Here is a 13,599-nt window from a genome sequence, read left to right as displayed (position 1 = left end):
TGTATGCCATCTACAAGATGCACTGCAACAACTCACCAAGGCTCCTTGGGCAGCACTTTCCAAACCCACAACCACTATCATCTAGAAGAGCAAGGGATAAAATACATGGAAACACCATTACCTTGAAGTTCCTCTCCAAGTAACTCACCATCGTGACTTGTAAATATATTGCCAACCTTTCACTGTCGCTGGATCAAAATTCTGGAACTCCATCTCCAGCAGCATTGTGGGTGTACCTACACTACAGGACAGGAACTGCAGCCGTTCAAGAAGGCAGCTGACCCCCACCTTCTGAAGAGCTATTCGGGATGGGCAATAAATGCTCGGCTAACCAGCGATGCCTAGATCATGTAAATGAATTTTTAAAAAGATGCCATCTCTCAGCAACGTCATGCACAACTTCAGCTAAACTCTCCTGCTTTTATATTCTATTCGCCTTGCTTTAAAAGGCAGCATTTCATTTGTTTTCCTAATTACTTGCTGTACCTGCACAACATCTTCCATTTGTTGCCACGGGGTCTTTAATGCCTTCGGTGAGGAGGGGAGGAATTTGTAGTGAGTGGCAGGTTTAAAAAAAAAGAGGACTGGATGTTGGTGAAGTGGCAACATTTAAATACAAAGGTTTGAAATTTCTCCGAGAGATAGCTTTTTCTCAGTTCAAATATTTTATAATCATCAAGCAGCTTATCTTGAGAAAGTATCAAAACAAAATATAACTGCAGTAGGATTTCTGTGTATAACATCAAATGGCAGGTAAGAAACTCAGACTTCAAAACATCCATATTCGCCTGAGGCGCAGATGATAAACTGGAGAATATTTGTTGGTCATTTATGAACTAGACTGTGAAGAATTTGAAAAATTACGCATCAGTTGAAACCTTGTTTTATATTGGCGATTGTTGTAGTCAAGATTCCAGGAGCCAGGCCTCAGCATTTACACAACTCAATCCAGCTTCCTGATCCAGACAGCAAATTTGAGTAGCCAAGAAATCAAGGTTTACAGATGGGGTCAAGGACCAGGCTTTGCAGTGAAAGTCTTATTGATGCCAGTTCTGACCTGACTGTAACATTTGATGAGCTAGTCGTTGTTTTACTTTGGTAACTTTAATGCAGTTGAAGACTGGGAAAATTTACCTCGGAAGGGATAATATAGGCACATTTGTGGAGAGAAAAATATATGAAAAGTAGGTGGGATAGTCTATTACAAATGATCTGGTTTTGTACTTCTGATATTGAGTGATGATGTCAACCAAAGGTATGGTTTACACGCTTTGCAGTGCATGCATTTGATTTGATTCCAGTGACGAGGCACTTTCCATCACTATCACCTGCTTGTGTTGGCAGACATAGTATTTGTAATGGGTGTTTTATAATTTTTTGAATCAGTTTTATAATTCACGGTTTCAAATATTTTTTAAAAATAAATTTAGAATACCCAATTGTTTTTTTTCCAATTAAGGGGAAATTTAGCGTGGCCAATCCACCTAACCTACACATCTTTTGAGTTGTAGGGATGAGACCCTCGCAGATACAGGGAGAATGTGCAAACTCCACACGGACAGTGACGTAGGGCTGGGATTCGAACCTGGGTCCTCCACGCCATAGGCTGCAGTGCTAACCACGGTGCCACATGCTGCCCTACAGTTTCAGATATTACAATACAAGAACCTTTGGCCAGAGTCTCTTGACTGGTATCTAGTGAGATGTGTTTGTTCTCATTGATGGAATCTATTATTGCCTGATCTCCTCTGCACAATAAACAGCCTTTGCCATGGGAAAGAGCATTGAACTTGGCGAGCATTTCTTGCTGTTATCTGATGGGATATGTTTGCCAATGAACACAGCATTAATAGCTGCACAGCGATGGCAACTCCTCACTTGGGCTTCATGGGAAACTCTGTCTGTATACCCTGACTCAAACATCAAATATAAATACTTCTTTGTTACATTCTCCTTCCAAAGTATTTATAATCCAATATGTGAATTAAAAGACAGGGTTTCAGAGTTGGAACAAATTGAGTGAACCTTTGTCATTGGTTTGAATTATTTCTGTTCCTTGTTTGGATAGGTCCCCTAAATAGCTGCAGAAACTTCCTTATCATTGTGATGCCTTAGTTTTTAAGGAAATGTTTTAGCCTTTTTTCGGCAAATGTTTTGGTCTCTTTTCAAGAAAAGCAACATGTTCATCACACATAAGAAATAGGAACAGGGATTTTTGTTTCTCAAGCTTCCTCCACCATTCAGTAAGATCATGCCTGATCTGATTATGGCTTTAATTCCACTTTGCTGTCTGTCCCCCATAACCAAGTGAACCTTCTTCGAATTGCCTCCATGAATAAAAAAAGCAAAACTGTATGCAGTACTTCAGGTGTAGTCTCACCAATGGCCTGGACAGTGTACCAAGATTTCTGTTCTTAATCCTCTTTCCAAGACAGGCCAACGTTTGCAGCAGGCGGGAGCTACTATAAGTAGGAAGTCACATTTTTCTTTTATATTTTTAAACTTGGTTGGGCCTGTACTCATGGGCAGTGGCGGACTGGCCAGGGTGCCAGCTTACCCGATGGCAAGTGGGCCCCGATGAAGTGGGCCCCCTATATCAAATAAAAATGTAATAAAGAAACAAACACAGACAACTGTTTTAGTAATAAAATGGAATAAGAAAAAAGAGAACAGGACACAAATAAGCAGTGCATGAAAAGGAACGAAGCAGGGGAGGTAGTGGAAGGATGTGGAATAGGGGGGCCCGGGTCGGGCATAATTAAGGAAATTCCATGTTTTCAGCAAGAGTGTGTGAATTTAAAGATAAAGTTACAATTCGTGATTTGAGATGGTCGGCAACTTCAAAGGATATCAAGCAGTAGTCTTGGTTCAGCCGGTACATCGGTCCGGGGCCCGGAGAGCCAAGAAGGGGCCCGTGAATCTCTGAAGGGCCCTTAAAAGTTATAATTAATTAGATAAATAAATCTCCAACTTCTTTCCTGAGATTTGTATTCTAACTTACTAAAATATCATTGTTTTTAAAAAGAGCAATACCAAATAAAAATGCAATAAAGAAACAAACAAATAATCACGCAGTGTATGAAGGAACAAAGCAGTGTTAAACGGATGTGAAAAGGAGGGGGGGGGGGGGGGGGGGGGGGGGCTGGTTCACCCGGGTCGGACATAGTTGGAAATCTACGTTTTCAGCAAGAGTGTGTGAATTTAAAGATAAAGTTACAGTTCGTGATTTGAGATGGTCGGCAACTTGAAAGGATATCAAGCAGTACATAGGGTCGTGAGGTCACCGAAAAGGAGAAGCGGTACCTTTGACCGTGAATCATGAGGTCAAAGATATTGAAGTGATAAGCCATGATCGGTAAATTCAAAGGGTTGCGACTTGTAACACTACACTGGTATCAAACTGGACTGTTAACTTTGGTCGTGGGACCATTCTTAATGTCTTACTATAGTCGGACCAAACTTCTAAGTTTCAACAGTTGTCTCAGTTGCTTGCTGGTGTGAACACTGGACAGTGGATTGTCTCCTCTTCTGAAGCTGCATAGGCCACAGTAGTATTGACTAATGAACATAGCCTATTGAAGTGTAAGTAAGTTATTTTATATTTTTTATCAAGTAGGGGTTTATCTGGCGTTCCTTCAAGTTATTCTTGCAATCATCAATATCCATTTTTCCCAATGTGGGCTATTTTTAATTAAGTTTTATTTCAGGAATATTACCCCTACCAGCATGGAAAAGAAAAAGCATAAATCTATGTCACTAAAACGCAAAGAACAAAAAGAAGCAGAAAGGAAGGAATCAGCCAAGCGATGCAGGCCTATTACAGAGTTTATAATACCACAAGCACAATCCACATCAATATCCAGTTCTGCAACAAATAATCAAGAAGCAAGAAACAATGCTCATGGTGATGATGCAATGACATGCGAGTTACAAGAACAGAGAAGAGCTACTTTGAATGTAGAGACAAATACAAGTGCATCCATTACTAATCAACCCAGGCCCAATATTTCTTCTGGCTTCCTTTCCAGTATCTATACTGCCTGTAGTTGCAACATCTGAACGCATAGCTTCAACTAGTGACAGGGAATCAGATATTCCTTCAAGTATAAATGACTTGGTTTCTGAAGCACATCCTGTAAATGAACCTACGCAAGAAAATGAAAGATCAATTACTGGAATCTTCCAATATCCATCACGAGCAAAGCTAAAACAGTTTTTTGCTGAACATCCACTTCAGCCACTTGATGATCTGCCATTTGATGCTCGTTTGTATGAGAGGAAAATTATGAATGACTCAGTCCCAAGAAAATGGCTAACATATAACAAAGAAAATAGATGCTTATATTGTTCATAGTGCTTAGCCTTTGAGTTTCCCAACACTTGTAATCCATCACCCTTTGTACGTGGCTTTAGTGACTACAGGCGTATTAGCCAGAGCTTGACTTTACACGAATCGACAACAACACATGTCAGAAATGCTCAGCAATATATCAGTGTGGTTAATGATGGCACCTTAGATACATTTTTTGCAGCATCACTAATTAAAAGGAAAGAAGAAGTATTGAAGCAGAGAAGTATTGTCATGAGGATTATAGACATCATAAAGATGTTAGGCAAGCAAGCACTTCCTTTTCGAGGTCACAGAAATGAATCGGCCTACACTCTAGATAATGAGGTTCTGAATCATGGCAATTATTTAGCTACAGTGCAGTTGATGGCAAAATATGACCCCATTATGGCAGCTCACGTTTCTGCGGTGGAAAACAAGTCTAAACAAAGAATCAAACGTTTAGAGCAACAAGGAAAGGCTCAAAGTAAAGACCGTGGTGGACTTGTTACATACCTGAGTAAAACAACTATAAACAATCAAAATTATGAAGGACATGATACAAGAAAGAATTTGTCATAAAGTTTCTCAAGCAAAATATTATTCTATTCAGGTTGATTCAACACAAGATAATTCATCCATCGATCAGTTTAGCATTATTATTCGGTATGTGCTTAAAGGTATTATCTGTGAGCGACTACTTTCAGCTGTGCCAAGTAATGATGGTACAGGACAGGGACTTTTTGATCTATTGATTGAAACATTATAGCATCTTAAAATTGACCCCCAAAAATGTTTATCTGATAGCACAGATGGTGCTGCAAGCTACCATGGCCAGTATAATGGTTTACAAAGTAAAATTGCTGGTGTGGCTGATCAACATGTTCACATATGGTGCTATGCCCATGTCTTGAATTTGGTGATAACTGAAACAACAAAATGTTGTGTGCCTGCAGTTTCTTTTTTCAATTTGCTCCAGAATATAGCAACTTTTGCGAAAGCATCATATAAAAGAACGGCTGTATGGATAGAAGTTGTTGGAAAACATCTAGGACAAGAAAAAATGAAACTATTAAAGCTAATTGGTGAGAATAGATGGTCAGGAAAATCCAATGCAGCAACAACTATATTTGGACGTTTTGATGATGCCGCTGCCAGTACTTTAGTAAATCTATTGACATGCTTATCAAAGATACAAGAGTCAGAAAAGTTTGATGCAAAAACAAAACGTGAAGCAAATGTTTTACTTCCAAGTCTTCTAAAGTTTGAAACCATATTGACAGCATTTACTTACTTGTATATATTTGAAACTACAATCCCGTTATCAAGTTATCTACAGACAAGTGGTTTAGATATGTTTACTGCATGGAGTTTGGTAGATTCAGCTACAACAAAGTTGAAGGAACAGACAAGAACATTCGATAACGTTCACAGCAAGGCTTTGGAATTTGTAAATAAATGTAATGACAGGATTTCACAGATGAATATGGATGAAAATCAAACATTGGAAATTGATGCATTGGAAACAGCATTGCCAGTTAAGAGGCAGAGGAAGAAGAAAAGAATGGCAGATGAGCTTATTGATGATGATGAAAGAAATTCCTCAGATTCTCTAGCTGATTTTTGAGTAAATGTGTTTAACCTAATAATGGATCGCATTGTCCAGTCACTAGAATCACGCTTTGTACAACACAAACAGTTGTATAAAGATTTGTCCTGCTTGGACCCAGCAAAGTTTAAAACTATTGCAGAGAAGGGCCTTGAAGATGAAGCATTGGAAGGTATTATTAAGCTGTTTCCACAAATCAGCAAAGATCAAGTAATATTGGAATTGTTTTCTTTTGCTTCAAACTTTGATGTATTAAAGCTATTGCTTAATGATGGTGAGAATATGGATTCCAGTTGCAACAATTGTAAAATTTGCAGCACTTGCCCATCGTGTGTACTAAAAATTCTGGCATCCAACAGACTTCATGACAAGGCTTATGATAACCTTAATGAACTTTATAAAGTCATCTGCACACTATCAGTTACTCAAGTCCAATGTGAGAGGACATTTTCAAAGCTAAAGATCATAAAGACAAGGTTAAGAAATTCGCTGTCTGAGGAGAATTTGTAATCATACATGTTGCTATCCATTGAAACGGAATTGTTAGATGAATTAGATGCAGAAGCAATTATTGGCAGATTCGCACAATCATCTAGCGAGCACAAACGATTGCTCTTAATATAGTGGACTGCATGCAATGCTCTATTGTGCTTTTGAACTATCTGTTAATGTGTAAATTGTGCAGTAAACTATTTAAAAATATCAACCAATTACTTAAAATTTAAATAAATAAATAAAAAATTGAATTATAACATTCTGTATTTACATTTGGTATCTACTGCCAGTAATATGTACAATACATGTACACTGTAATTACTAAGAAATACACATTTTTTCCACAAAAATTTTAATTGTACCCGTTGTTCCATATGTATTTTTTGAAAATTTTATTTATTCGTTATGAAAATTAAATGATAGCATTGTAGTTGTGGGTGGGCCCCCTTTGTCTCCTGGCAACCAATATTTTTAGACCCAGTCTGCCACTGCTCATGGGAGTTTAGAAGAATGAGAAGTGACCTTATGGAGACATAGAGGATTCTCAGAGCATGACAGGGTAGATGATGAGAGGATGTTTCCTCTTGTGGGAGAATCTAAGATCAGAGGGCATAATCTCAGAGGAAGGGATCGCCCATTTAACACAGAGATGATGAGGGATTTCTTCTCTCAAGAGGGTAGTGAATCTGTGGTGTTCTTTACCGCAGAGAGCTGTAGGGACTGGGTTGTTAAGACAGATTTTTAATCAGTAAGGGAATCAAGGGTTATGGATGTAAGAACATTAAAAAAGGAGCAGGAGTGGGCAATTCAGTCCCACTGCGCCATTCAATACGATCATTGCTGATCCCCATCTCGGCCTCAACTCCACTTTCCTGCCTGTTCGCCATAATCTTTCCACCCATTACAAATATGTCAATCCCCTCAAATTTTCTCAAGTCCAGCATCCACTGCACTCTGGAGTACTGAATTCCACAGATTCACAACCCTTTGAGAGAAGTAATTTCTCCTCATCTCTGTTTTAAATCTGCTATCCCTTATCTTAAAACTACGACCTCTCATTTTAGATTGCCCACTCTACTTTCTCAATACCTATGTCATTTTTTATACCTTAATTAGATCTCGCCTCATTCTTCTAAACTTGAGAGAGTAATACCCTAAAGTGCTCAATCTCTCTTCATAAGACAAACCCCATATCTCTGTAATCAATCTAGTCAACCTTCTCTGAACTGTGTCCAATGCAACTACATCCCTCCTCGAATAAGGGGACCAAAACTGTGTAGTCTTGCCAATACCTTGTATAGTTGCAGCAACACTTCAGTACTATACTCTATTACTTTAGCTATAGGGGCCAAAATTCCATTTGCTTTCCTTATTACCTGCTGTACCTGCATATATTTTTCTGCGATTCATGCGGGCCGACACCCAGATCGAAGCATTCTGAAATTCTCTCCATTTATTTTTATTTTTATTGATTTTTTTTTCCAATTAAGGGGCAATTTAGAGTGCCAATCCACCGACCCTCCACATCTTTGGGTTGTGGGGGTGAGACCCACGCAGACACGGGGAGAATGTGCAACTCCACACGGACAGTGACCTGGGGCGGGATCGAACCTGGGTCCTTGGCAACATGAGGCAGCAGTGCTAACCACTGCACCACCATGTTGCCCATTTCTCTCCATTTAAATAATAAATTGCCTTTCCATTTTTCTGATCAAAATGGATAACCTCACACTTATCCACATTAAACTCAATCTGCCAAATTTTGGCCCACTCACCTGACCTATCTATGTCCATTTGTAAATTTCTGATCTCCTCATTGAAATCACTTACCCAATTATTTTAGTGTCATCTCCAAATGTGACTATCGTACCTTCTATCACTGCATCCTAGTCATTACAATAGATTGTAAATATTTGGGGCCCGAGGACGGAACCTGTGGCACCCCACCAGTTACGTATTGCCAACCAGAAAAAGACCCATTCGTCCTGACTCTGTCTTCTGTTGGTTAGCCAGTCTTCTCTCCAAGCTGATAAATTACCCCATATCCCATGTGATCTTAATTCATGGATTAACCTTTTGTGCGGCACCTTATCAAATGCCTTCTGGAAGTCCAGCTATGCTACATCTGTAGAATGTCCATTATCCACATGGCTTGTTACATCTAGTGAAGAACAGTTTACCCTTCATGAACCCATACTGACTCTGATGGATTGCTATCAGACTTGAGAACATGTCCGCTTTCAATCCCAATAGTTGTTCGGTACTTTTTTCCTATTGATATTTTTCTCAGTTTCTCCCTTTCTATTACATCTGCATTATCTGTTACTATTGGGATGTGTCCTCCACTGTGAAAACTGAGGCAAAATATTGATTTAGCATCTCCGCCATTTCTGTGTTCCCCACTGTTAACTCCCCGGTCTCAACTGCAGAGTTGACCAACATTCACTTTAGCTACTCTCTTCCCTTTTATATACTTATGAAAGCTTTTGCTATCCTTTTTTATATTTTGCACTAGTATTCTTTCATAATTTACTTTTGCTCTTTTTATTTTTTAGTAACTCTTTGTTGATTTGTAAACGTTTCCCAATCTTCCAGCCTCCCACTGGCCTTTGCAATATGGTATGGTTTAGTTTTTGTCTTTATCTTTCATGCTTAGCCATGGATATTTTCCCCCCTCTTACAATCTTTCTTCCTTTCTGGAATATATTTTATTTGGGAGAAATTGAATATTTCCGTAAACAGCTGCCATTGCTCATCAACTGTCCTGCCTTTAAGTATTGCCCAGTCCACTGGGGCCACATCTGTCCTTATGCCGACATAATTACATTTGTTTAACTCCAGAAGGCTAATGTGAGACTCCAGTTTCTCGACATCAAACTAAATTTGAAATTCTATCATGCTATGATCATTCATCCCTCGAGGTCCTTAACTATGAGGTTATTAATTAATACCCCTTCATTGCATAAAACCAAAACCAGAATAGCCTGCTCCCTGGTTGGTTCCACACACATTGCTCCAAGAAACCATTTTTAATACATTCAATAAACTCTCCCTCAAGGCTCTCCTTACCAATTTGATTAATCCAGTCTATATGCATTTAATTTATTTATTTAAAATTTAGAGTACCCAATTCATTTTTGTTAAGAGGCAATTGAAATGAAAAATGAAATGAAAATCGCTTATTGTCACGAGTAGGCTTCAATGAAGTTACTGTGAAAAACCCGTAGTCGCCACATTCCGCCGCCTGTCCAGGGAGGCTGGTACGGGATTAGCGTGGCCAATCCACCTAACCAGCACAACTTTGGGGTTGTGGGGGCGAAACCCATGCAAACACAGGGAGAATGTGCAAACTCCACACGGACAGTGACCCAGAGCCGGGATTGAACCTGGGACCTCGTCGCCGTGAGGCAGCAGGGCTAACCCACTGCACCATCGTGCTGCCCCTCTATGCATATTAAAATCACCCTTTGATTATTGCTGTACCTTTCTTATAATCCTCCAATATTTCCTGGTTTATACTGTGCAACACTATGGAATTATTGTTTGTCGACCTATGGATTACTCTCACCAGGAGCTTCTTTCCGTTGCAATTGCTTATTTCTACCCAGACTGATTCCATATCTTTATCTCCAGTGCCATTATCATTTCTCACTACAGCACTGATCCCTTCCTTTCAAGCAAAGCTATACCACCTCCCATACCTTTCTGTCAATCCTTCCGAAATACTGAGTTCCCATGGAAATTCAATTCCCTTGTAATCATGTCTCAGTAATCAGCATCAAATTATCCCCTTTGTCTCTATTTGCGCTGTTAATTCATTAATTGTGTTCTGAATGTTTTGTTCATTCAAACACTTTTCAATTAAACTTTGAAAGTATATTCAATTGATCAGAATGCAGATATCTGACATGTCACAAATATGACATTAGTTTTTCCAGATTGGATAGGTTGATCTCCGTAGTAGTTATGAATTTAGCGTTTCTTCTATTTTAAGTTTGAATGCACAAGTTTCTTCTATTATCAAATTTCAGTACACTTGTCTGATTCCTTGATGAAATCTAGATTCTGGAGGAGAGGGGCTACTTCCCTTTCAATCGCCTTCGATCAGTCCTCTTGCATCTCTAATTGATGATGCCGAAACTCCTTTTTGATGAACTCCAACTGCTCCACAGGCAGCAGGGTAGGTGGTGTTGACACTCCCGACTCTGCCATGCTCTCAGATGCTGCGCCATGAATCCTCCACCTCTTGAGCCAAGGCTTTACTCGACTTCTTTCATGTATTGTAGCTCGCCGACATTCCACTTTGGAGGAGAAACCAACAACCTCCAATACTAACCACATTAACAGCATTATCCTTATCAACCCTGTAATGAACTCCAATTGGCTTTATTGGTTGGCCAATTGGAGTATGAGCTCCCTCAATGATAGCTCATTGAGGGGGCCCATATAATCACCTGTGTAGGCTTTGTGAGCCAGTCTTAAGTTGACTGGACTGCTAGCAGCACTGTTTGTAGCTGCTCCTGTAATATTGTTATTGTAAATAAATATTGGTGTGGTGACGGAACTCCTGCCTCCCGTGGATTACTACAAACCCTTTCTGTTATTTCTTCAAAAAAGCTCCAGCAAGTTAGTTAAACATGATTTGCCCTTTGGAAATCCATGCTAGCTCTTCCTAATCAACACACATGTTTCCATGTGACGACTAGTTCTATCCACAATAATTGTTTGCAGAAGCTTTCCCACCACTGATGTTCAATTGGTTGGCCTATTCCATTGCAGCACCATCTATTTGGGCATACATGGTGACATTAAATCTGAACCTAACTGTTGCTAAGTTGCTAAATTCATTATTGTGCTAATAATTTAGCTTTTGGGATATGGGAACTGGTTTATCAATGTAAATGCAGGATGTCAGTTTTGCTGTCTCTTGATTTCCGTATTAAAGTGGACCCTAGCTGGCTGATAGTAACTTGAAATGGTGAACAGATGTTGCTCTCTTGAAATGAAATGCACTATGTCCAAAGTCGTGCAGGGTAGGTGGATTGTCTATGCTTAATTGTTACTCGGTGGCGTTACGGGGATAGGGAGGGAAATTGTGTCTGAGTACAGTGCTCTTTCAGAGGGTCGGTGCAGATTTGATGAGCCAAATGGCCGCCTCCTGCACTGCAAGGATGCTATGATTCTTTGCACTAAAAAAGGAAATTACTGTAAAAATTTTACTTGCTCCCTTTGACTCCTCACTCTTCCTTCCCCCCTCCCCCCCCCCCCCCCCAAATCTGACACAGAATTGACAGCACAGACACAGCCTGCTGGCTACAGGAGGTATGTGTGTCTTCGTGACTGTCATCAAACTTGCTGTTTTCTCTCCATTTTCTCCCCAATCTATTTTGATATTTGCACCACTGCTGAGGTAATATTGGGAGCCAACTACGATTTGAAACTCATTACATTCTGCTTCATGGTAAGGCAGTGTACTGTCATTAGGTCATCCTTTCTCTGCTCATCTGTTGAACTATTCTATTAAGCAACACAAATATTCATATGAGGTGTTTTTTTCTGTTAAAGGAATGGCCTTCAGAAAAAGGTACACACACAAAATTTGAAGTGTTTTCTGAATACGTTAATATTCATGTAACAATTCTCTGAGCAACAGTCAAAGAGACAAAAGGCTCATTGGATTGAATGTATCCTCGTTGCAGTTCATAAGGCCCTGTGGTGCCCAGCTGGCTGTATCAGCATGAGTTACTGGGGTGCAGAAAGATAAGGCTGCACTTTTTACCGCGGTGGCACTATGGCAGGGGGGTGAGACTAGGGGGACAGGGAGGGGGGGGACAGGGAGGGGGGTGGGGGGGGGGACAGGGAGGGGGGTGGGGGGGGACAGGGAGGGGGGTGGGGGGGGGACAGGGAGGGGGGTGGGGGGGGACAGGGAGGGGGGTGGGGGGACAGGGAGGGGGAGGACAGGGAGGGGGTGGGGGGGGACAGGGAGGGGGGGACAGGGAGGGGGGTGGGGGAACAGGGAGGGAGGGGGTGGGGACGGACGGGGGGTGGGGGGGGACAGGGAGGGTGGGGGGGGGACAGGGAGGGACAGGGAGGGTGGGTGGGTGGGGGGGACAGGGAGGGTGGGTGGGTGGGGGGGACAGGGAGGGTGGGTGGGGGACAGGGAGGGTGGGTGGGTGGGGGGGCAGGGTGGGTGGGTGGGGGGGCAGGGTGGGTGGGTGGGGGGGCAGGGTGGGTGGGGGGGGCAGGGAGGGGGTGGGGTGGGGACGGAGGGGGGGGGACAGGGAGGGGGGTGGGGGGGACAGGGAGGGAGGGGTGGGGACGGACAGGGGGGTGGGGGGGGGACAGGGAGGGTGGGGGGGGGGACAGGGAGGGACAGGGAGGGTGGGTGGGTGGGGGGGACAGGGAGGGTGGGTGGGTGGGGGGGGACAGGGAGGGTGGGTGGGTGGGGGGGGGACAGGGAGGGTGGGTGGGTGGGGGGGGACAGGGAGGGTGGGTGGGTGGGGGGGGGCAGGGTGGGTGGGTGGGTGGGGGGGCAGGGAGGGTGGGGGGGGGGCAGGGAGGCCGAACAGAGAGTGGGTGGAGGTGTCGTACCAGGATTTGGTCGCGTGGGGTGGGGGGAGCGGTCTGGGAGTCGGGGTAGGGGAGGACGTGGTGTGCGGGATCCCCTAGGGGGTCGTTTGAGGCTGGGTTGCGTGTTTAAATAGTTACTCTGGAGGTAGAAGTGATTTTATCCCTTTCAGAGTGTACTATCAGGGTAAAACTGGCTGAACCATCCGAAGTTAGTGATTTAAATCGCTTCTGTTGGTCAGTGCCCAGCCCAGCGCAGCGCAATTGTCCAGAGGAAGTTGGCACTTCTGGGAAGTTGCCCAGTAAACCCTCAGGTGGTAACTCTGTAAAGGGATTCCCCAGCGCATCATTGGGGGACTCTCCCAATGCGACGCCAGGGAACCAGGAAGTTGTGGGTATTGCTTTTAGTTAACACTTGAGCGGAGGATGTATGCATACAAAGAGAAGCCACGCCACGTCTGAGTTGTTCACCATAGTTTTCTCTGGAGATGGCTTGTGCTTTGGTACTAATCCTTTGACTATCGCGTAACTGATGTTTTAATCACTTGGTAAATTGCTCCAAATGGCACCTCTGTTTAGCATATACAGAATACTCAGCCGG

General features: G+C 42.4%; 1 protein-coding gene across 16 annotated transcripts in view; it reads left to right on the top strand.

Moving 5' to 3' along the window:
* rasal2 (RAS protein activator like 2) overlaps positions 1 to 13,599 on the top strand; it is a 551,722-nt gene that overhangs the window by 268,538 nt on the left and 269,585 nt on the right. The gene's annotated exons all lie outside the window — the stretch shown is intronic.

This window comes from Scyliorhinus canicula, chromosome 4 (assembly GCF_902713615.1).
Source record: "Scyliorhinus canicula chromosome 4, sScyCan1.1, whole genome shotgun sequence".
In the NCBI taxonomy this organism is placed as follows: domain Eukaryota; kingdom Metazoa; phylum Chordata; class Chondrichthyes; order Carcharhiniformes; family Scyliorhinidae; genus Scyliorhinus; species Scyliorhinus canicula.
This window is presented reverse-complemented; position numbering and strand designations above follow the sequence as displayed.